Here is a 22297-nt window from a genome sequence, read left to right on the forward strand (position 1 = left end):
TTCCATGCCCCATTTCCATTTCATCTCGATGGATCCCTTGAGCTGCCTCCTGCTTTTACAGTCCTTTCCTATCTCCTGGTTCCCCTTGTGTTATGATCTCAGTTTAGTACCTGAACTCGCCACGAAATCCATGAGGCAAATTCCCTGATGGCTTGGTGATCTCCTGCTGTGGTCGTAGGGTCTTAGTTTGAAACCTGTTAGTTTGAAACCTGTTAAGGATCCTGTGTACACCAAAGATATCATAGAAATGTAAAAGCAAACTTACAGACTGTGCTCCTTTGCTAGGGAAAAAGGAAAATAAATAAATGCATAAATAAATGAATAAATAAATAAATAAATAAAAGGTCCTTCAGTAGAACTTCGCTGAATTAAGTCGAGGGAACAGCTCTGGGAGTTTAAATTACAAGAGATTTTTGAACGAGGACAAGTTTTGTGGATATAAAACAAGGGCTAGTGACTTTAACAAAGTCTGAAAGCCTGCGACACACATCTGACCAGATCAACCCCATTCTGCTGCACTTACATGGCAATTCTTTGTGTATGATGGATTTATTATATTGAATAAAAATTCCATGACAGCTCTTGACATCTACTACATTGATCTCTGCATCAAACAGCTCACTGTAAGACACATTTAAATAATCTTTTTTTTAATTAAAAAAAAAAAAGGTGAAAAGGTTTTGTGTTGGAACAAAATTCCTTAAGAAATGTTCCATAAAAGCAAAAGAAGAACCAAGAAAGGGATGGCAATGTGCATGATAACAACTTACAGTAAGAGAGGAAAAAGTAAGTAGTCATTTTCTGTTATAAGAAATAGACTTTTCAATTAATTTGTTCTTTAGAGAAAGCTAAATCATTCATGATATTTAAATAAATGCATCCAGTTTAGACACCGAAAGACCATCTCTGACATCCCAAGTGTATTTATTCTTGTTTATTCCTATGGTAATAGTGTGACTGAAGATCTGCATCCCTGTTATTGCTGCTTACAGGAGGACTAAACCCAAGAAAAACAGGCTGTTGACTCTGAACCACTGATTAACGAGTGATAACAAAGCGTTATTACAATCTGTGTGAGTCTGAATGTCAGCTGGGAGGAAGAAAGGAAGAATCAGCTGGGAAAAATAACTAAGACGCAATGAAGAGTACACACATCTTTTTAAAAATGAAATAAAATTGAAATTGAAAGCAAAACATGGCTAAATCTAGAGGTCTAAAAAGGAGACAATGTGAGAGGAAACACAATATTTTTTAGGCTTTTTCTTAAAAGAACAGAAAATTGTGGTGTTAGCCCGGTGGTTTGATTTTTACCTTAAACACTCTCTCTATATCCTTTTGTGCCCTGAAATACTCTACTTCTCATACAAAAAGGTAGGGCAGCTTGCCAGAAAGTCGGGTTCAATCTCTTTGGAGAAGTCCTCAGCCGCAGCTCATGGGCTCCAGCCTTTCTTCTGCCTTGGCGTTACGTGGCAGCAGTTACAGAAAAAGCTTCAGGGCAGAGAAAATGTGAAATGCTTCCATTTGGGGCCGTAAACATCTTTCAGAACTGAAAAATAGACAAAATAGTAGGAGATAATAGGACGGAATGCTTTGTAAATCCTTCAGGTCTACAGAAGAAAATCCCCACCTGCTGTCCCAAATCATTTCCATCGACTTCGGGGTGACTCCCTCAGTGTATGGCCATGAAGAATCCAGCCCGTAATGTTTAACCAACATTAAGCACATTTAACCAACATGCTAAGGACCCGTTATGCTGAGCAGACTTATAAAATCTCACTGCAGGGGATTTAGTTTGTGTTACACTACTTGGTGGCACAGAAATCCTACAGAAAATGTTTGGATGAGTTTGAGGGTGAAAATGATCGTTTTTCATTCTGACCCAGGTCCTTTCTACAAGGCTAAGAACAAAGCACAAAGAATGTTATATAGCACAAAAATATATATACTTTTTTCCTTTCCAAGAGGAAAACAAAATGTGAACATTATTCATTTCTTCCTGTTTTTTTTTTCCTTTCCTTTTTTTCCAAAAAAAAATGTTGTATAGCACAAACTACTATTGCAAAAAGAGGTTCGTGTTTATTTCTGTGCATAAGGAGAGAGAGATGAAGGTGGAGAGAGTTCAGCACCATAAAACACTAGAGACAGTGGTTTGGGTAAGTAAATTATGGCATTTGGCACCATGGGAAACTTATGGGATTTAATGTCCAACATGAAGATACAGTGATACACAGATTTCTCAGAAAGTCAGAGGGGGACATATAAATCCACTTAATACTGGAAAACAAGACAGCAAGGGAAATACTAACAACTTATTTAGATATGAAAGGAATGAAACAGCCCTTTGTAGCCACTTACATTCAGGTTGTAAACCCAAAATTGAGGTGCTTGGAGTTCAAGAGGCGTTTGGACAATGCTCTCGGAGATAGACTTTGATTTTTGGCGGGCCCTGCATGGAGCCAGGAATTGGACCCGAAGGTAAGATGGGTTAGAAATGGGAGAAGTTATTTAGGCAGAGGTCTCCTGGTTCTCCCGTTCCCACCAAGGACATGAGAAGACGCGAGAGAAAGAGAGAACGTGTGGCACGTGTGTTTTTTATCAAACCGCTAAAGTAAAATAATGCTGCTTAGGCTACTGGTGTGTTGAGATCAGCAGTGTTTGTGTTGTCTCGTGCTTTCCTTGTGATTTCCTGGCTGCGCCTCTCCATCTGCTGGCTCCTATATTTAGGCTGCAAACATTTGTTTGGGTGTTCAGAGGGCTTGGGCCTTTTGGTCCTGATCCACGACCAACGCTCTGAGATGCTGCTGCCACGTTAATTGTGGGTATGTTACAGAATATCGCAGCATAAACAAACTTAACAGAGCTGAGCTATCGCTGGAGAATTAAAATAGCCATCTGCTGTAACAGCACAAAGCTAAAGTCTTTCCGAAACAGAAAAAAATGTCATTGTACTTGCATTTCACCCGTATTTTAACTGCTGCTAATATTAGAAGCTAATCAGTGCTGAGCACACAACATCACAACATCCCTGCTATTTAGCAGAAAGGCTATTCCCTTATTTATCCTGCCCGGTAGCCTGAGCTAACGACCAAATACTTCTGCGAGTCACTAAATGTTGCCCCCAAAATTACCGCTGTGACCCTCCCAAGCTCAGAATGGCACTGCTTACAAATAATGTTAGACTTCACTGATTCAGTAACCTCGTAATTTGTTCCCCGTGTGCAGAACGGCGTTCCCTGGCGTTTATGTGAACGAAAGAAATAATTGCGTTCTGGTTATTGTTTTTAACCCCGCGATTTTTAATTTTTTTTTGGTCTTGTTTTTCCAGCGTAGAAGGCACTTACTCCATTCTTTCCTTTACGTGGTGCGTTGGATGCAGCGTGCTGAGACCGGAGACGTTTCAGAACGTGTCGGTGTAAAATCTGCCTCCCTCGTGTGCCTGAGACAGACCCCAAATGGAGCAGGAACGCCCTGTGCAGAGCGTGGCTATGGGCGCGCAGTCCGAAGGGAGGATCCTTCGATGTCTCCTGCTTCCACGTCTCCTAAAATGATCCTAAATAAATAAATAAATAAATTAGCACCAGCGAGGCTCTCTCCTCCTGCAGGAAAATGTGCTGGAGGAGGAGCGGGAGAGGCCCAGAGTGGAAGCAGCAGCCCAGGCAGCCTGGGCTCATCGTATAACCGAAGCCTCCATGCACAGGAGGAGCAGAGGCCGTTCGGTTCCTCCGAGCAGAAGGAGCTTGTTCCTGACTGCCTGCAGCCCATCCGTTCAGTTCAAACACTGAACGAGAGCTGGGCCACGTATGGGACACGTTTTATTACACTCTCCCCCTTACTCCGCGACTGTAACGTCCCCGTTGCTTCGCAGGGAGTTTCCAAACGCCGTGCTGACAGCTTTCGGCTGGCTGCTCCAACAGATGGACAAATCTGCGAGCAATACGACACTCGTGTTTTCGAAAATTACAGCGAAAAGCAGGGTAGGAAGAATAACTTGTCTTACGCTTTCCCAAGGCTAGATCTTCCAAATGAATTCCCTTCATGTCGCCAAGCTCCAAGCGCGCTGGAAATCTGGTGAAGAAAACTCTGATCTGCTTCCTCTTTTCAACTCAAAAAAAATAAAAATAAAATAAAAGAGGGACCAATTTAACAGAACAGTTGTTACAAACAGATGTTTAGAAATGCAGACGGTGATTTACATAAATTCATATTCAGATTCCTCGGCTTTCCTCTACCATAAACAAGAAAGTTTTGTCGAGTGCCCAGGGATAGCTTTGTTGTGCCGGGTGCTAAATCAACACAATTTGCTGTGCTGGTGGTTGTTTGTTCCTTTTCCACGGGCTGCTGGAGGCTGGTGCGTGGAGCAATTTCCTTCAAAAATCATTTCGTCTGAAGGCTCTTTTTGAGCTAATTGTCCGCAGTCTCTGAGAGCTGGAGGAAATACAGTCAGGAGGAGAAGTTCCTAACCATGCATGCAGCCTGATTTTCCAGGAAGGAAAAGCGTCCAGCTCTCAGAAATACCAGATGGATATGTGGGAGCTACGGGGCTAGAATATACTCCTCCGACTGTGCCAGCTTTTCAGCAGATAGCAATTGATACCAAATAATTTCTGACACCCTCCTCTGTCACCTAGAGGGAGATGTGTCCCCAAATCCTGCAGACGACGGGCGTGCTCACCCACCAAGTGAACCCCACGCCAGTTTTACTTTAAGAGTTCAAATTCTCCGTGTTGTTCTGCAAAAAGCTGCCTTTCAATGGCATTCCCTCGAAATATCTCCCTTGCAAAGCTACTGTTTCCATTCGGGACTCTGTTTGGACGCTGTTTAGACCAACAGATAACAAACAGGGATCCAGGCTGGTGGGGTGGCTCCTCAGACCCTACAGCTCAGCGAGGTTCTCCAGGCTCTGTATTTTCGGAGGTGCCATAGCACTGCTGTGTCGCTGTTCATCCCATAAACTCATCGAACATGTTCATACCTAGCAAAGCTGTGAGTTCTGATTTCTTCCATAAGCTGGAGCATGTATTTACCCCTAGCAATCCCTGCCAGGAATAAAACACCTGGACGTTTGCAATGACGAGGACATTGCACGTATATTTATGTTGCTTTCCCGCTCACACCTAAGTCGTTAAACAGACGAAGCTCCTAATGGTATTCATTAAATCTCCACCTTAGTATGCATAACCTAGTCGCCCACACCTTCTTCCCTGTCCTGATGTTATCTGTGAGTTACAACAGGCCGTTAATATTCCGAAATGATTCGATGTAGAAACCAAATCACGCCACAAAAAAAAAAGAAAAATAAAGCCTTGCTTACTTATTATAGACACCATTCTTTCTGCTTAGAGCCTCTTTTGCATTCCTGAAAGGACAGTGAGAAACGGAATGCTAAACCACTCCAGAAAGAAAGGAGGCTGATGAGTTATAAGACTGCGGCAGGAATTTACAACCTCGTGAATCCGCTCTGTACAAGAACTTTGGAAGAATTGGCCTTTTTGCTTCCAACATCCCTGCAAGGGTAAAATAAATGCTAACTGATGTACAGATTGGTTCTTATTTGGGCTGCCGCTGTCCTTAAATTAATTTTTCCAGATTCTGCTTCCTTTTTTTTTTTTTTTTTCCCCTCCAGCAATCTGAGAACAATGGCATCATGAAACAGCCCAGTTCACAACACTGTATAAAAAGGCTCATTAAAATGCAGCCTCGTTAATTACTTTTGAAATTAAGTTATACTGGCTATCACTACCTCGGCGCTTCGGATTCTTCAGGCATGCATAAAAGAAAAGTTATTATCGCACCTCCAGAAAGCATTTAAATAATAATAACAGCGGGAGGCTAACACCAAACCCTATAAGAGATATAGGGGGAAGGAGAATCGGTACGTACACTCCTGAAACAGGCACTACTCCATTTGCCAGCCCGTGCTTTTATCCCATTTGCCATCCCTTTACCAGCTCACGAGGCAGCTCCCTGTGTGTTATCTGTATAAAACGGTTCATAAACAAGACCGGGCTGGGGTCAGAAAGCCCTGAGCATCCTGGGCTGAGTCCAGCGTTGGCCCTGCTTGGAGGAGGAGGTTGGATGGAGACCCCCTGAGGTCCTTTCCACCTGCTGGGCTCTGCGGTTCAGGGCTTACAGCTCTGCTGTGGAGCAGGACAGGGGTGGCTCAGGCTGAGAAGCCTAGCTTGGATGTAGGAGGCATCACTCACTGCAGGAATTTTCCAAAATCAGATTGCTGAAGGAAGAGGAGCCCTCCTCTTTCTGTCTGTCAGGTCATTAGTTCTAAGCTCTTCTCATTATCTAGCTGGTTTTCCTACACAATGCACTCCTGTTGTGATTTGCCTCTTTTAGCTTTTAAATACTGGCAGGTAAGGCCTCAGAAAGACTCCCCAAAAGTTTTTGTGTATATATAATATCGGGTACAAGTGAAAAATGTGGGATGTTTGCAGTGCATCTTTGGTTTCCAGCTTCAGTACAGCAGATTCACAGAGACGCCTTGTTTCTGACGATCTGATGCTCTCAGATAACTTCCATGTGCTCCTGTGAAATACTCATTAGATTGTTTTATGTCAATTTTCAAGAGGAGTTTGGAAAGCCACTTTTCAGTGTAAGTATTTAGCGTGGCACGCTTACATAATTTAATGGTTATACAGACTTATCATTTGACATAGTGCCAATCGATGTGTTCTAAAGGTTATACCTAGGGCTGTTACCAAAAATACAACTGGAAATGATCTGGAAATGCATTACCTGGAAATGTCTGGCCTCGTGACACTGAGAGATGAGCACGCCCATTAAAAACAAGGTGCTTTGCCAGCTCCTTGACGTACCAAAATGGCTGCACGAGCATCCCCCAGGAGCATCGCATGCCTACTGTGGATGTGACAGATGCTGAGTTGTAACTAATGCTTCCACCTAGGATTTCGTCAGGACACTTCACATAATATATACCCTCCATTTTCCAACCACATTCTTACACCCTCACGCTGAAATACGTCGCCGGAGTGATGGTACTTGGAAATGCACATCGCTGGAGCGTTTCTTTTCTCTGATACTTCGTGCCAAACACGGTGCCTTACACGCGCTCCACATTCGTCTGTGCCAAGGAAAACCATAACTAAATCGTAATTAAAAAAAAATCAGAGGTTATTTAGAAACACCACACGGACTTAGACATGCCTACGAGAGAGAAAGGCGTTAGGAAGCCTCGCTGACCTTTTCAAAAAATATTAGATTTCTGTTTTTATTGGAAGAAGCTGCGCTGGCACGAGGATGCAGGAATTCAGCCAAGCCTTTTAAAATATATCAGCGTTGGGCTACTTCTGAGCAACGGCAGAGTAGCTTGCAGTCTTATCTCTGTCTCCCTCACGTAAATTTACATCGGCGCACAAGCCACGCTAATTATTTGTTTCTTCTTGGTAAGCCCCCAGCATTTTTAGTATTTTGTCTGCTGCAACTTCCGAAGGCACAGCTCCCAACCCGTACGGATGTTGATGTTATGCTGCCACTAGCTCTGCACGGCTGGTGTTTCAGCTGAGTCTCAGTAAGACCAAGGGTAAAATCCCAACTCAGCCTTTTGGCAGGGTTGTGGCTTGTTCCCACAAAACCCTTGGCAGACCAACCTGTGAAATGAGGCAGAAGTTCCCCATTTCTCCTGGGCTTTGTCTGTTTTGCCTACCGAGAATGTAAGTTATCTGGGGACAGGAATCTTCACTGCGCTGCACGGTGGGCTATCAGCACCGCTACTTCTTGAACTCCTGAGGATCTAGGAAGAAATATTTTCTCTTTCAGAACCTGGAAAAGGTTTCATTCTTTAACTTGCAACAAGCAGGGGAGCTGCCCAGAGTTAGAGCTCACCCAACAGCCAGCCAGGGCAAGCTACAAGAAAAGAGGGATCCCCCCTGGTGAGAGTCCGCTTGGTCTTTTTGTAAAGCAGTTTTACTTATAATAAGCAACACTGGTGGTTCCTTAAATTATCTTAGAGAAGTGCAGGAAATTTTTTCTTATATGGGAAATTTACGTTTTCTCAATTGTTTCCACTAAATGTGTTCAGGCATATCATAATAAACTCCTTTTAAAAAATCTAAATGTGAAGTATTTTACTATTAACAAACCATTCAAGTTCTGTTTCAAAGTAACTACTCCAAAATTTCTGACTTTAAAGACGTATGAATCTAAGAACAACATTTCTGACTTACTGGCTTGAGTCATACAAGTACATTTTCCTTTCTTACATAACTTGCTCATTGACTTGGTCTGTTGTAGGCTTTCAAAAATTGTAGAAGAATGGTATATAAATCAGAAAGGTTGCCATTTATATGCAAATAGTTGAGGGGAGGGTGTAAATACATACACGTGGCGCTGCTGCTGAATTTTACTGGATCAATAGAGCTATCATGTACCGCCAAGGGCTTCTTTCTAGCAGCTCCAGGCAGGAGGGTCTGTTAAGGCATTGTCTGACACTGAAAGAAATTGATGTTTCCTCTGGCATTTCCCGAGCTTCTTACGAGAGGCAGCAGGAACCATGCTGCTACAGGTCTCGAAAGGTTTTGGAGGCAGGATGCTCTTGCACAACTGTGGACATGTCTTTAAGATGCTTAAACATTAGAGCCGACTGAAATGGACACGGTAAACATGTTATTCAGACACAAGGGTTCATATTTCTCTTGGTTATTCTTTTAAACGCTGCTCTGCTTGTTCATTTGCCCTTTGTGAGCCTGCATATTAATGAAACTTTGCACAGATCTTCGAGGCTGCTGCTGCTGAGTGGAACACGGGAGCACTAATTCCCACGCAAACCGAGGCGTTCAAAGAATTTGTTATTATTCGTCAATCACCGTTCAGCATCTACCTTCTTGTTTGAAAATGTTTACCTTGTTCAGAGCGGAGGAAAAAATAAAATAACGCGAAAGGCGACGCCTCGTAAAACAGAAACGAAGAACGGATCTACAAACCACCTCAGGCAGAAAATGGAGCTTTTGTAGATCCGCAAGGCATACACACGCAGCTGAAGATTGGTACGGTTTGTTCTTAAACGCTTTGCAGAGGGCAAATCCAGGAGCAGGTTTTACAGAAAACAAATTTTCCAGTCCCCCATTAAACCTGGGCATCACAAAAGGAAGGCTTCCCTAGTATTCACAGCTTTCCCTTAAAAATACTGAAACATACTGTCAGTGCTGTTTCTAAGAATCAACGAGCAAGAAACCAGGTTCCAAGCATCACTGAAAGAAATTCAGCACGGGAAATATGATGAAATTCAGTAAAAAACACTGCTGATAAAGAAGATGCTAGCTGGGCTTTTCACTATGAGGGTTTACTGTTGTTGTTGGGTTTGTTTGGCTTTGTTTTTTTTTTAATTTATTATTATTTTTTTTCATCTAATCTGAAATTGCAGCCCAGTACCATGTCAAGAATCAGGAACCTGGTAAAAAAAAAGTGGAACTACAAACATTTCTGAAATCTTTTCCTTTTTAATTCTCATTATAAGATTGAGTTGGTAGAAGTTTGTAGTGCAACATGACGTTAAAGCTCTACGAGTAACAAAATCCCAGAACAAAGCCAGATATTCCCTAAGAGTCACTGTAAAATAGCAGTGGGGTGAGGAAAATGTTTACTTTCATAGCTCAGCACAGCTTGTACCCAGGGAGTGCTTGTCACCCACAGAGGTTTCATCTGCAGGAGGAATCGCACAACCAGAGAAGGTAAAATCTTAAAAGGATGCCAGGTCGCCTAATCTCCCACCTATAATGAAATCACTTTCTTGAGGAGGAGTTGCTGATATTTCGTCCTCTATACCTTTCCTAGGATTTTTTTAATCCTTTATATTAGGATTTTGACCATTTACTTTATGCCTGTTTCCCAGACTCATCTTGCCATAAGCAATTTTCACTCAGTCTCGTGCCAATGCAGAAGCTGAAGACTGACTTCCCGTGTGATGACAAGTCTAATAATCCTCATTTATGCCTTCATTTATCGCTTGTAAAGCCACACATCTGTCCGTCCTGGATATCAAACATGACAGCGGTGCCACGGAGGAAAGGAGAAGGGAATCCCGTTAGCGTGACGATGCAGGGAGGTAAGGCGCACACGAGTTCTCGCTGTGATGCTGGCATACAAAACATGTTATGGGATATTCTGAAATATCCTGATACAGAAAAATCATGCTGAAAAAAAAAATCAGCAGGAAAAACCCTGAAGGAAAAGGAAAATCCTAAAAAGAAGCCTCCTGTGCTGGGGAATGTGATCCTGAGATCCTGGGTTACGGGCAGAGCCTGGACTGCTGCCACCTGATAGAGGAAAATGCCTCCTTGGTACCTGAGGAGAAATCTTCAGAACATGTTTACTCTCAGCTAAGAACCTATGAGTCATCTTTGCAGGCAATTTGAGTGGATTGCCATTATTTACAAAGAAAATTGCATGCAAATTTTCTGCAGACCAATTGCAATTGTATTAAAGAAGCATTGGATTTTTATTTACATCTGGCAGGAAATATCCCTACCCATAAACTATTAGTTCTTAGGTACTGGCAACATCGTCGAGCCATCTTTAGGAATTTAAATAATCACTGTCCAATTCATTAATAGAAAAGTAGCTTAAAAATCCAGAAGGAATTTGAAAACTCATTGAAAGCATAAAAGCAAAAAGCAAATATTTAATTCACGCTGAAAATATATTTTTCTTCCTCCTTACAGATTTGAATATTGTTCTTATGTCTCTGGAGAAAGAGTAATTGAACATCAGGCTAAAAGTCAGAATAAAGTGTGAGTTCTGCTCATATTAAAATCAATGGAAAGAAATGTGTACTGCCAGAGGGCAAACCGAGTGGACATCTCTAGCTGCTTCATCCTCTTTATGTGCCTGTTTCTTCAGACTGACTGCAAAACAATGAATGTGATGAGACAAAATTTAAACACCCAATATGCCCAAAGTCAGATTAAAAGAGATCCATCTTAAATTTTAAAAAGTTATCCAGCCTGTTATCCAGCAAAATACTTCAGTATTTTGCAGTTCACAGGAGTCTCTTGCTTTTTTGTTTCATTTTTCTGCAGTACACAGGACTTTCTCGCTTTTACAGTGCTGTTCTTGCCACTTGCCACTTGACAATACTACAATTTCTTAACAGCCAGTGTGCCGAGACTGCACAGAAAAGCCCATTTCTGGTTCTGTCTCTCCAGCAAAACTGACTTGTTAATAGCAGGCAATGTACATTTTGGTAGGTTATGCTTGCAATACATTCTAGAGAGCAAGAAAAAAAAGCTTAGGACTGGTAAATCAGGATCATAAATCCAAAGCTCTATTCCTTCACTGCTTACACCTTCCCCCCAGTTACCTGGGACTCAATGTGGTGTAAAAAAAAAAAAAAGAGTGAAGATAAAGAGAGCCATGGGCTGCTTGTAATTCTGTGGGCATTCCCCTGCAATTCAGTATAGAGAACAGCAGATGGACATAGCAATTACAGAGGCTCACTACCATGTATAAATTCCTGCTGAAAAAAAAAAGTTTTAACAATATTTTCCAAGCACTCCATGTCTAAATGTATACAATTCTCTTGCAAGAGACAGTTATGTCTAGTCCAAGGCAATATGTGCACAAAACTAAAGTGTAGTGCCTTCTGGTTACTTACAATAAGGATATTATTTTCCTGCGTAAGGTAGGTAGATACATACCAAATTCAGTAGCTTTATTAAGTTTCCATCTGCACATAGACATTTTTCTTTGCTTCCTTCCCCCGTGGGAGACTCAGCAGTGACAAGCAATGAACACAGTCCCCGCTTTAAAATACCTTTCAATTCCCGTCAAAGGAAAAACCAGAACCGTCCTAATCTTGCTACATTTTTGCCTAAACATCTATTACCTCACGTAGCTGCCCAAGCAAACTTTTCACGCTGTGTCTGAGCCTTCCGTACGAAGATGCAAGATTAAATACTACAGGTGTTAATAAAAATAAAAAATAACAAAATACAACCCTTCCCTAGAAAGAACATTGCTTCCATTTCAGCAGACAAAAATCATGGACATGCTGCACCACCACCACCACCTTTACAAATGATTTGGTCAGCTTGCTTCTCTTTTAGCTAGATTTAAACACCGTAGGTGTAGCTCATCTCATAATCTGTCCAGGAAGGAAAAGAAAAGACTGGAATTGTACTGAAAAGAGAACTACTTAGTTCTCTCTCTTAGAAGGAAATGTGTGTCTTCTAAGCACAACTAATTTCATCTTTCTTAGTAGGCCTTTATTTGTACATATTTTATATAACTATATAAATTTCATACACATAAGCGTATATGTATTTGGAGCATTGACCCATAAAAGCAGAAAATAAAATTTTATCTCTATTATCAGCAGTGTCTCTGCAAAATGTGTAAACAAGCAGCTGTACTTCTGGATAATTAGCAACACTCCCCAGACCTTTTTACTGCAGTGCATGCTGACAGAGGGTTACTGGGATCTGGAACTACTGAACTCACTGTGCCTGTGTCTATTCCAGGAAATTAAATGTCTCCAGGCACAGGGATTTAATTGCCCGTATGGTTAACTCTTGGCACGGTCCCTGGCTCAGCTCTGCCAACTAGCCGACTAGCATTTTTCCCCCAAAATTTCCAGGCAGAGTCAGGCAGTTAGCACCAGCCAAGGACGCTTCCCAACATCCAGCTTGCATGAAGTCGTCCTGTTTTGTAGGCCAAGGTTTCAGAGCATAGAAGTACGCTGTTCCACACCACTTGCCAAAGACCAGAGTGTTTTCAAGCACTCTTAGCTTCCTGGTGCATATGTAATGGGGAATTCGGGCAATTTAGCTTTATAATTGAGTTCTGTAGATTGGGGCGAGATGTGGACTTCTCCAGGCTTTCTTAGTTGTCTGAGGCAATTTAGATGAGGCCTCACCTCAACCGCTCTCTGCAGTTTGGGGTGCCACGGTTCAATAAGGACATGAAAATGTTAGAGAGCCTCTGAAGGAGTTCTATAAAGATAGCAAAGGGCCTAGCGGGCGAGATGGATGAGGAGCGGCTGAGGTCCCTTGGTTTGTTCAGCCCAGAGCAGAGCAGGCTGAGGGGAGGCCTCATGGCGGCCTGCAGCTCCCTCATGAGGGGAGGCCTCATGGCGGCCTGCAGCTCCCTCACGAGGGGAGGCCTCATGGCGGCCTGCAGCTCCCTCACGAGGGGAGGCCTCATGGCGGCCTGCAGCTCCCTCACGAGGGGAGGCCTCATGGCGGCCTGCAGCTCCCTCACGAGGGGAGGCCTCATGGCGGCCTGCAGCTCCCTCACAGAGGGACAGGCGCTGAGCTCTGCTCTCTGGGGACAGCCACAGGACCCGAGGGAACGGCATGGAGCTGGGACAGGGGAGGGTCAGGCTGGGTGTGAGGGAAAGGTTCTGCACACAGAGGTGGTCACTCACTGGGACAGGCTCCCCAGGGACGTGGGCACGGCCCGGAGCCTGCTGGAGCTCAAGGAGCATTTAGACACCGCTCTTAGACACAGGGTTTGGTTTTTGGATGATCCTCTGTAGAGCCAGGAGCTGGATTCGATGATCCTTGTGGATCCCTTCCAACTCAGGGATATTCTATAATTCTATAAATATCTCCTTGGCCTGCAAGGAAGGAAGTAGACCCCTGGAGAAGCAGCAAACTAAGTAAACAGTGGACACAGCCAAATCTAACTCAGGACTGCATAAAAAAAGTACTGAGACCGTCAGTAGAGTCAATGTGGTCTGAAATTCATAATTATGTCACAAATGTATAGTCATCACTAGCATAACACATAGGCTAACTGATGATTTACCTGCCTAGAACAACCCCTTGCCTATTTTTCCACAAAAACTTTTACAAGTCTTTGACCTCTCTTCGAAAAGTGAGCTCAAATACGCGTTATTAATTTAAACTATGTTCCTCGAACGAAATGGCTATCTGGATTATAATGATAATGTTCCTCAGCTAATGGGAAGGAGGAATCCCTCTGAAAATAACACGGGTAATGTTTTGGAACAGACACTTTGAAAAAGTTATGATTGCAAATATGCTCTACTGGGACTTGTATTGTCATTCTGTCCTCGTAAGAAGATATACCTAAAATCTCCAGTTTTAGTTTATTCCCTTCAATATCTCCAACAATAAATTTGCGTTTATTCTCAGATAAAACCTCAAGGCTCTTTAAATCACTTGAAATTATCTTTTCAAAACATGGTGAAAAAGCTATTGACTGTACTCTACTACAGATAGAGAAGCTGATGTGAATACAAGTCAGTACCTAAATTTTCAAAAATGACACATAATAAGAAGCTCCTCTATTTTTCTTTGTTTACTGTGGAAACCCCCAAACAGGAGAGAGAAATTTTATTTCACATTTTGGAAGAGGCAGGAAAGGAAACCATCTTCAACTGAAACTGCCAAACATACTTAGGGAGGTAGTCAAAGCTAAACCGCTCCTTAGTAGGGATTTGTGAAAATTTTGAGAAATCATCCATGTGAGGTTGATTGCATTTGTCCATACAAAAAATGCCTGAAGTATGAAATTGGTTTATTTTTCAAAGGCGAAAAAGAAGTTTAATCAGCAAATAGCCCTCAAAGTAAAAAAGGAAGGCATGTTAATGGAAGGGCCTCCAGTCAGAGAGGATTTATGCCCTGCTGTCTCATGTCTTGATTCTATACAGTGTAGATATAGCCTGAGGGATTCAAGCTTGAACTTACTAGCTCATGTGTTTGTTGATCTGGGCTTTTAATCTAGGGTATGTCTACACCGGTTTTAAGTTTAGATTCTGAGTCGCCTTGTGCTTTGAAGTCAGTCAAACTGCTGGATCACAGCCTTGGTCATCTGATGTTTATTTTGGTCACCTCCTTTCTCTCTCTCAATCTAGTTAAAACGTTAGAAGTGCAAGAAAGCAGCTGAATCATTACCACTCAAAATCGAATTCTTTCCAAATAATAAATACTGCTTAGGGATTATGCAGTACATTTGAGAAAGCGAAATGCAATCAGGAGAGGCAGAATAATGTTCCTCTCTCATCTTTAGACAATATAATTCAAAGGATCAGAGCATTTAAATAACACACATTTGTTCTTTACATCCTCTGCCTGTCACAAAAGGTAAGTAAAACAGAAAATAAAGCATGACGTTAGCACAGATCTGCTAACGTACTCGTGGGACTTGGAACAAAATTCGGAACATTCCTTGGCACCCAGGTAGGATTCAGATCACAATAAATCATGTTCTGCTTCCACAGCTGGTTAGCACAGAGATCAACAAGGGGGAAAGATGGATTTCCATCCGTAAGCCTTCTTCCAAATACTCCCTGTTGGGAGACACTGTCAGAGGAAAGGATCCTGGTTCTTTTTTTGATATTCTTCAAAGGTTGAAATTCAGTTTGGGTCCTAAAAGAAGATTAAACTGGGAGATGGGTAACTTGAGCATCAGCTCAGGCGAGGTATCTTCAAAAAATACCGGCCTTTTAAATAGCTGATGCAAAATAGAAATTGTAGAACTAAGTAATTATCTAGAAGCACTTTATCCCTTCTAAGAAATGGAAAACTGTGCAGCTTTTGTTTCCACATCTAAATAATCTCAAAATTTGTGTCTGGACTTAAGCAATTAGGTTTCAGTGCACCTCCTCTACATCTGTGGATTGTATTAAATAAACTGGAAACGTTTTACCAAGTGTGTTTGTCATTCTTAGTTACTTTGGATATGCTGTTAATTACTGTCTTGCAATTCCCCTTGTTATTATTCCCAGATAATCAAACCCTTATGTCTTTGTTCCACCCAACCCTAAAGTTAGCAGGGATTACACGTCTGCAAAACAAATGTGGAAGAGCCTGATATTTGCAGAAAGGCCTTCCAGTTGTTTCTTTTCTCCCAGCAGTGAGGAGACCGGGATTTAAAGTAAACTCCTGACAGTGTATGAGTGTTTGTTTTCAAATTCAGCAGGTTTTGTTCTGCAAAGACCTCCGATGTAGCAGGTCAGGCCGAGCAGAGAAGTCCCAATAGTGGCTCTGCGAGGATGAGAGACTGATGTGTTTGGGGCCAGAACAAAAGCTCGGTTTTACGTCATCTTAGTTCACCTCTTGAAAATAAAGCCCCCGGCACCCTACTCCCATCAACTCTACTGCTTGACTGCAGTGTTGCTGGCAGCAGTGTTACAGTACTTCATTCCACTCACGGTGTTTTTCCTCTTCATCCAGGCCTTATTTCAGAGCTTTCCCTGTCTGTGTAATAGGACCAAAACCAATTACTCTCTGCTGGAAAGTCCGTCGAGCTCTATGGATGAACAGCGCTAGAGCTAAATGATTATATATCGGACATATTCATACTTTGGTGATGTTACTGCCAGCACCCTATAAACCACGATTGTCTTTTTAAGACTGGTATTTTTGTATGGTGACAGTCTTTGGGCCATGAATATCCCGCATGTGCATCACAAAGACTCAGTGGGAGCAAGACATGCCATAGGGCAAGTGTAATGTACAAATTAAAAAATAAATAAAGACTCAATGCAGAGTTTGCATGAACAAATAACAGACTGTCTCCTCTGCATGAATATTGCCCCATTCACGGATGCTTAGAGGAAACCTGCTAAAGCTTATTACCTTCAACTAAATGTAAATATAATCTCAAATCCTGCGTTATAGCTCCAGCAGAGCCCATGTCCATTATGCCAGCAAATGGAGCTGTCTACCTACACAAATCAACCCACATAAGGAGAAAAAGAAATTCAGTAGCAAGCTTGCTCTTATAAATTAGGGAGAGATGTCTAAAAACTCTCCAGCTCTGTGGCTATAATTGATCGTGATGCTTTACTGTTCATTTCCATCTGCCCCAAAACAAAGCATCCGTTAGAACACCGCACATCTCATTTCCCAGATTGCATTTCCCACTTATAAAAGCCAATGCAGGTAATAACTCCAGCTCTAATATAGATTTTCATCTGAGAATAACTGAGGCAAAGAGCAAGGCTCTCTGTATGGTCAGTTAGAAGGCAAGCGAATACAAAAACGCCCTCGCTGCTTGAAACCTACATAAAAGTCGTGATCAATACTAATAATTCTAGTGTCAAAGTAAGTGAGGAAAACAGGAGCATTTTGTGCTGTGGAGCATAAGCAGCCTGCAAAATTCAGTTGGTTCTGCTTTCATTTAACTCATTAAGCTAGCACCTTTACGTGCTCATGCTCTTTGAGAACCTGCTGTTTTAAGGAAACTCCAGTACCAGGGCAGAGCATGGCAACATTTTGCTGTGTTACACACAGATCAGTAACAGCAATCTTTTCTGATTTACCTGACTGGTCACCAGCAGATTCCTTTGGAAAATGCTCCTTTGGGTCTGTCGTGTGAGATGATGTAGTACCAGTTAGTCCTTCCACCATTTCAGGAGTGCCAGACCAATTCTTCCTTCCAGAGCCAGGACAGAGGAGGAAAGGACATCCTGGAGTTTTGGATTCTCTGAGGTGCTGATTTGGTTCTAACTCACATTTGAGTATTTTTTATCCCCCTGGGTTATTTCAATGAAACCATTGACATGTTGGCATTTCAGATGTGTGCCTGGCTCCTGTGCATGCACTGCAGCAAGAACTTCTAATGGCAACCATGGCGAGGAAGAGGTGGAAGAAAGAAGAGGCAAATTGACACGAAAAGCTCTGAGCTGGAAGCACTGCACTGAGGTCGTGGTACAAGCAGAGCTCCCTGGAGGGACCTCTAACTTAAATACGCTGACATATCAACATCACTGGTTTGGGAATAACAAACCAGCGTTCCTGCACCCCCCAGTGCTATTTACCTAACGAGTGCCATTAGGCTCAGCTGAAGGATTGCTCCCCGGTGAACACTAATTCCCATTCAAACATTGACATGAACCAAAGGACGCTCATCATATAGGCAACACACCTCTTCGTGCCTACACGCCTGTGTTCCCAGGCTGAAACACATCCAGCCCGAAGTTTTCATCACACTGAAGATTGGTCTCGATTACCTATCTCTAATTAAGAATATATTTTTAATAATTTTAAAATATATTTTTATATTTTTAGGAACTTTATCTTCAGAATCGAAAAGAAAGGGAAATATCACGGCGTTGCACAAAACCATACGTGAAGTACAAAACTGTCAAAAGCCTTTTTTTTATTTTAATGTGACAACACTAGAAGAGGATTAGCGTAATTAGCAATGGTAACTCATTATTTTCTTTATCAAAATAGCCGTGTTTACTTGCTGCAGAATACATAACAGCGGGCTGAAGCTGTGGAATTATAACTGGCACAGAAGAATTTCTGTAGAGGAGCGTGCGTTTGCAGCCAAAAGGAAAGAATGCTCTCAGTGTGCTGCAGGGAAGCATTCTATAGCGAAGCACTTCACAAATGCACAGTCACTGCCACAAAATGGAAACCAAGAGATTTTTCCACCCAGGGGTAGATTTTGCTTTTTTTTTTTTTTTTTTTTTTCCTTTGTCAGCACTGTAATCAGAATCCCCGGCGAGGACAAAGCTCGCTGCGGACACCTGCAGGTCCGCGGGCAGGAACTGAAGCGGGACGACTCCGACGAGGAGCCCAAGGGCTGCAGCTCCGCCACTGCGAAATCCACCTGCAGCATCTCAGGGGGGGTCGTGAACAGCATGGAAGGAGCAGGATTTGTCCAGGCAACTGGGATGCGTCAGCCAGGGGAGCCTGTTAAGAATTATAATGGCATTTTAGTATCGAACGCTGCCTTTAACCCTATCTTATAAAGGTGCAAACCTGAGTGAAGCCACCTTAATGTGCAGGGTCGGGGTAGGAAGCCAGAAGGAAGTCCTGCTGTCCAGGGAGAGGCACTCCAGCGGTGACAGCCAAGGTAGCTTTGGGCAAGCTTGGTAGGCACCGAGACCTCTCCCCAAGGAGGAGAAGATTCAGCGTCTGGTGAATTCTTGGCTCTTCCATCCACAGCAAGCACTGGACAGATCCGTACCCAAACAGAGAAACCTTGTTCTTACTCAGGAATGGAAAATGGAAGACGAGCCTCGAGGCAACTGGTTGAACACCCTAGAGGGACCCAATCGGTCTTATTTTTAAATAATCTGCAAAAGATGCCCAAAAAATCCACGCCCCAACAGTCACGCACACGCTGTTTAATTATTATTTAACATCATAAATAAATTCTGTGCTCCTTTTCCATCAGTAAAGGCTTTTTTTAAGGCGTTTGTTTTTTTTTTTTAAGACTTCTAGGACAGCAGTAAACCATTGTGACTGCACAGGTATTGCCTACAAAGAACACTCCCGCAAGGTAAATTAGTCTTTTCTAGATCTCAAGCAGAAGTTCAAGCTGGTACCTTTTAAAGAAATTTCAGTTGCCAGGCATGGCACTTATTTTCTAGTGATAAAAAGACCTGGAAATTTAAATCATTAAGTATTATGTAATAAACAACACTGAGGCATAAAAAAAATGAGGATTTTTTTTCTGGACTAAAATATTAAGCAATGAGAATGCAAGGCCCTGATGTACCTTTACTGAAACCCATTTTTTTTTCACTCAAAACCACTTACACAGAAAACTTCATGCGGTCTTGTTAGAGGCATGTGAAAATAAGAGAATATCCTTCTACAGGAAAAAAAAAAATGAAGAAAAGAAATGAAAAAAGCGATGTTTGTCAGCTGAATGCTGCCAGCTAGCAAAAACTCCAGGCAAAGGCTCTCGAGATGGAAGAAATTTGGCACTTCACACCATGAAGTGCGACCGTGACCTTAATTTGTGCAGCCCAAAAGATCCAAGTGCGCCCGTTATCCTACACTGCCGTGGGTAGTACTTTTCCTTTGGTCATTCCTTTGGTATTTTTGCTGTACCAACGCCCCCAAATGTCTTTCTGCTTCAGTTTTCTTCCCTGTATGCGATTTCCTGAGTGCTGCTTTGGTTTGCCGTTACAAATTGTAATTAATGACAGTACAATCCTTTTCTCATATAACTCCAGTCCCTGTTGCAGGAGCCTGCAGAGCGGCAGCTAAATGCCTTCTGCTAGTTTTCAGCTGCTGAATGATTAATAATAGACAAAATTAAGGGCAAATTATCTTATTGCAATGACATGCGTATACCGAGGAAGGCAATGAAGTCAGGAATCCCATAAATCTTATCAGGAGAAGCTTTATCATCCCCCAACTCCAGTCCCTAGGACACATGAAAACAAAATTCGGGAAATGCAAAGCGAATCACAAGATGCTAAGAAAAATAATATGGGGCTGGTATCAGTGGTCTTAGTATCAGATGCCGTTTAGCCATAAACAGTAATAATATGAATGTAATCGGATATTTTAGTTTTAAGGAATTTAAGGCTCAAATTTGAACTCTTTACCATATACACAAGTGAATCGGTAGCACTTACTGAAAATTTATCAGTAGCCTCTGCAAATTTATTTAATTTTTGCCAAGATTTCATGTGCTGCAAAGACAATATCTACTAATTCTGAGCTCGATTTAATAAAAATCCAAACTTCTGGCCACCGAGAGCATGCGTGTTGCCTGCCATTACAAAAGTATGCAGGACCTGAGGAGCAAATCTATGCGTTTGCTACACGAAGATATATGGTACGTGTTTCAGAGATATCTCAACATATTTTATGCTTAATGTTGCAGAATGCATTCACGTATTTTTAGCATTGCATTGCTGACTTTCCTTCCGGGGGAGGGATAATACCCAAGATTTAACAACCAATATGCAGGAAACCAGGGGAAAGCAGTAATTCTCGGGGTTCGGCTGACATTTGTGAACCTCTTGAGCTCGGCTCCTCTCATGGTTTATGACATGTGCAGAACCACTTGAGGGAATTAATAACCCGCTACCTGTCTGGAATGAGAAATCTCCTTTCTTCCATCTGAATATACCATCTGCCCATCTCTCCTTTCGACCTCTTCCAGCCCTTTTCCTTCGGTGTGACTGAGGGGGGAGATGAGGGTTTGGGTTTTTAGGTGTTTTTTTTTTTTTTTTTTTCCAGTTTTAATCAGGAGAAGAGAATTCACGGGGCACTCGAAAATTAATCCTAATAATTTAATTATGGCCTCTTGAGTTCTTTTTTAGAACGAAATTCCAAATCCAAAATTACTCACTGACGTAAGGTAGAAATAAAACGCTCGACGTCGTGCCGAGGCCTAGTCGGCCTGCCCACAGAAAGGAGAATGTCCCGTAAAAAGGGATGCCGAATCTGACCAACTCGGCTTCGTTAGAGCACTAATTAACCCCTCTGAAGTCTCACACACTGGCAGACCTGCATTTGGGGTGACTGAGAAGCCACCTAGGAAGGCGGCTCGTGGACCCGTGCCCATGAGGTGCCCGTCACACCGACCCCAGGGCCTTGAGGCCTGTTTTTCTGAGGTGCTCAAGCAGCCAGCTTAGCAACATCCCGAACAATTATTTACTGCTGAACTCTTCCAAATGCACACGAGCATCGCCAAACAGACTCAATTGTATCTTCAGTCTGACCAGACGCAGATGATTAAATAGTGAGAAATCACAAGCAACCACCTCAGAGCAATATTGTTGTCAGCGCAACACAAAAGCCTTCGTTAGGGGTGTGACAGGAGTAACGGCATTTTGACCAACCCCAGTTCAGGATAAAGAAAATGGCTCGGAGTAATCTTAAAAAACTGTATCTAAACATGCTTTAGATGGGATGTTCTGGATTTATTTCTTCCGTAGGAACGGAGCATGGCTGCCAAGACAAGGGGAGCGGTGGGCTCAGGAACTTATCATTTATATTGCGTAAGAAAGAGCTCTCTTCTGAAATGGCTGCTAGACAGTGGAGCATAAAAGCTTGTACACAACAGTCTAGCCTTTCAAACTCCCTATTTTATAGGAAATCTTCCATTGATCATGCTCTGATCTTCCTAGAAAGCACAGACGACAGCGCCTTCCCTTCCTGAGAGAATTCATCGAAGAGCTCCGCGGCACGAGCAGCCCTGCCTGGCTTCAAACAGGCCCCAAACACCTCAGTTAGGAAGGGGAAGTAAGAAAAGCAAGCCTGACATCTAATTCTGAGACAAACTCTTGTGGCTTCTCCTCAAATGAAGCAGCTCCTCGCTTAAATACAAAAAGGAATGGGGTTTTGAAAAAAGCTGGCCAAAAACCTGCAGAAGGGGGACTACTTTTTGTGAGCAGCTTGTACCTGATTGCTGGCAACCCGATGGAAAAGTACATTGGACGTTCACCCCTCTTCATTTAAATACGTGTTTTAGGTCTCTGAGGGAAGTGAATCAGTCAAATATTTGGGACCACCAGCAGAAGTAGTAGCAAGGCGTAGGCCCTACTGGTGGCACGGGAAGGAAGGTGCAAGGTAACAGCAAATGACCCAAGGTCCACCACCAGAGT

The 22297-nt window shown here is 42.6% G+C and overlaps 1 long non-coding RNA gene across 1 annotated transcript; it reads right to left on the bottom strand.

Moving 5' to 3' along the window:
• Positions 1 to 710: 710 nt before the first annotated feature.
• On the bottom strand, positions 711 to 7232 carry LOC308184963. The gene is made up of 3 exons (XR_013943062.1): positions 3998 to 7232; positions 3342 to 3550; positions 711 to 1546 (listed from the first exon to the last, which is right to left on the bottom strand). It is a non-coding gene; the product is annotated as an uncharacterized lncRNA (long non-coding RNA).
• Between the last annotated feature and the right edge of the window lie 15065 nt (positions 7233 to 22297).

The sequence above is a fragment of the Anser brachyrhynchus genome, assembly GCF_964034855.1.
Source record: "Anser brachyrhynchus genome assembly, chromosome: W".
In the NCBI taxonomy this organism is placed as follows: Eukaryota; Metazoa; Chordata; class Aves; order Anseriformes; family Anatidae; genus Anser; species Anser brachyrhynchus.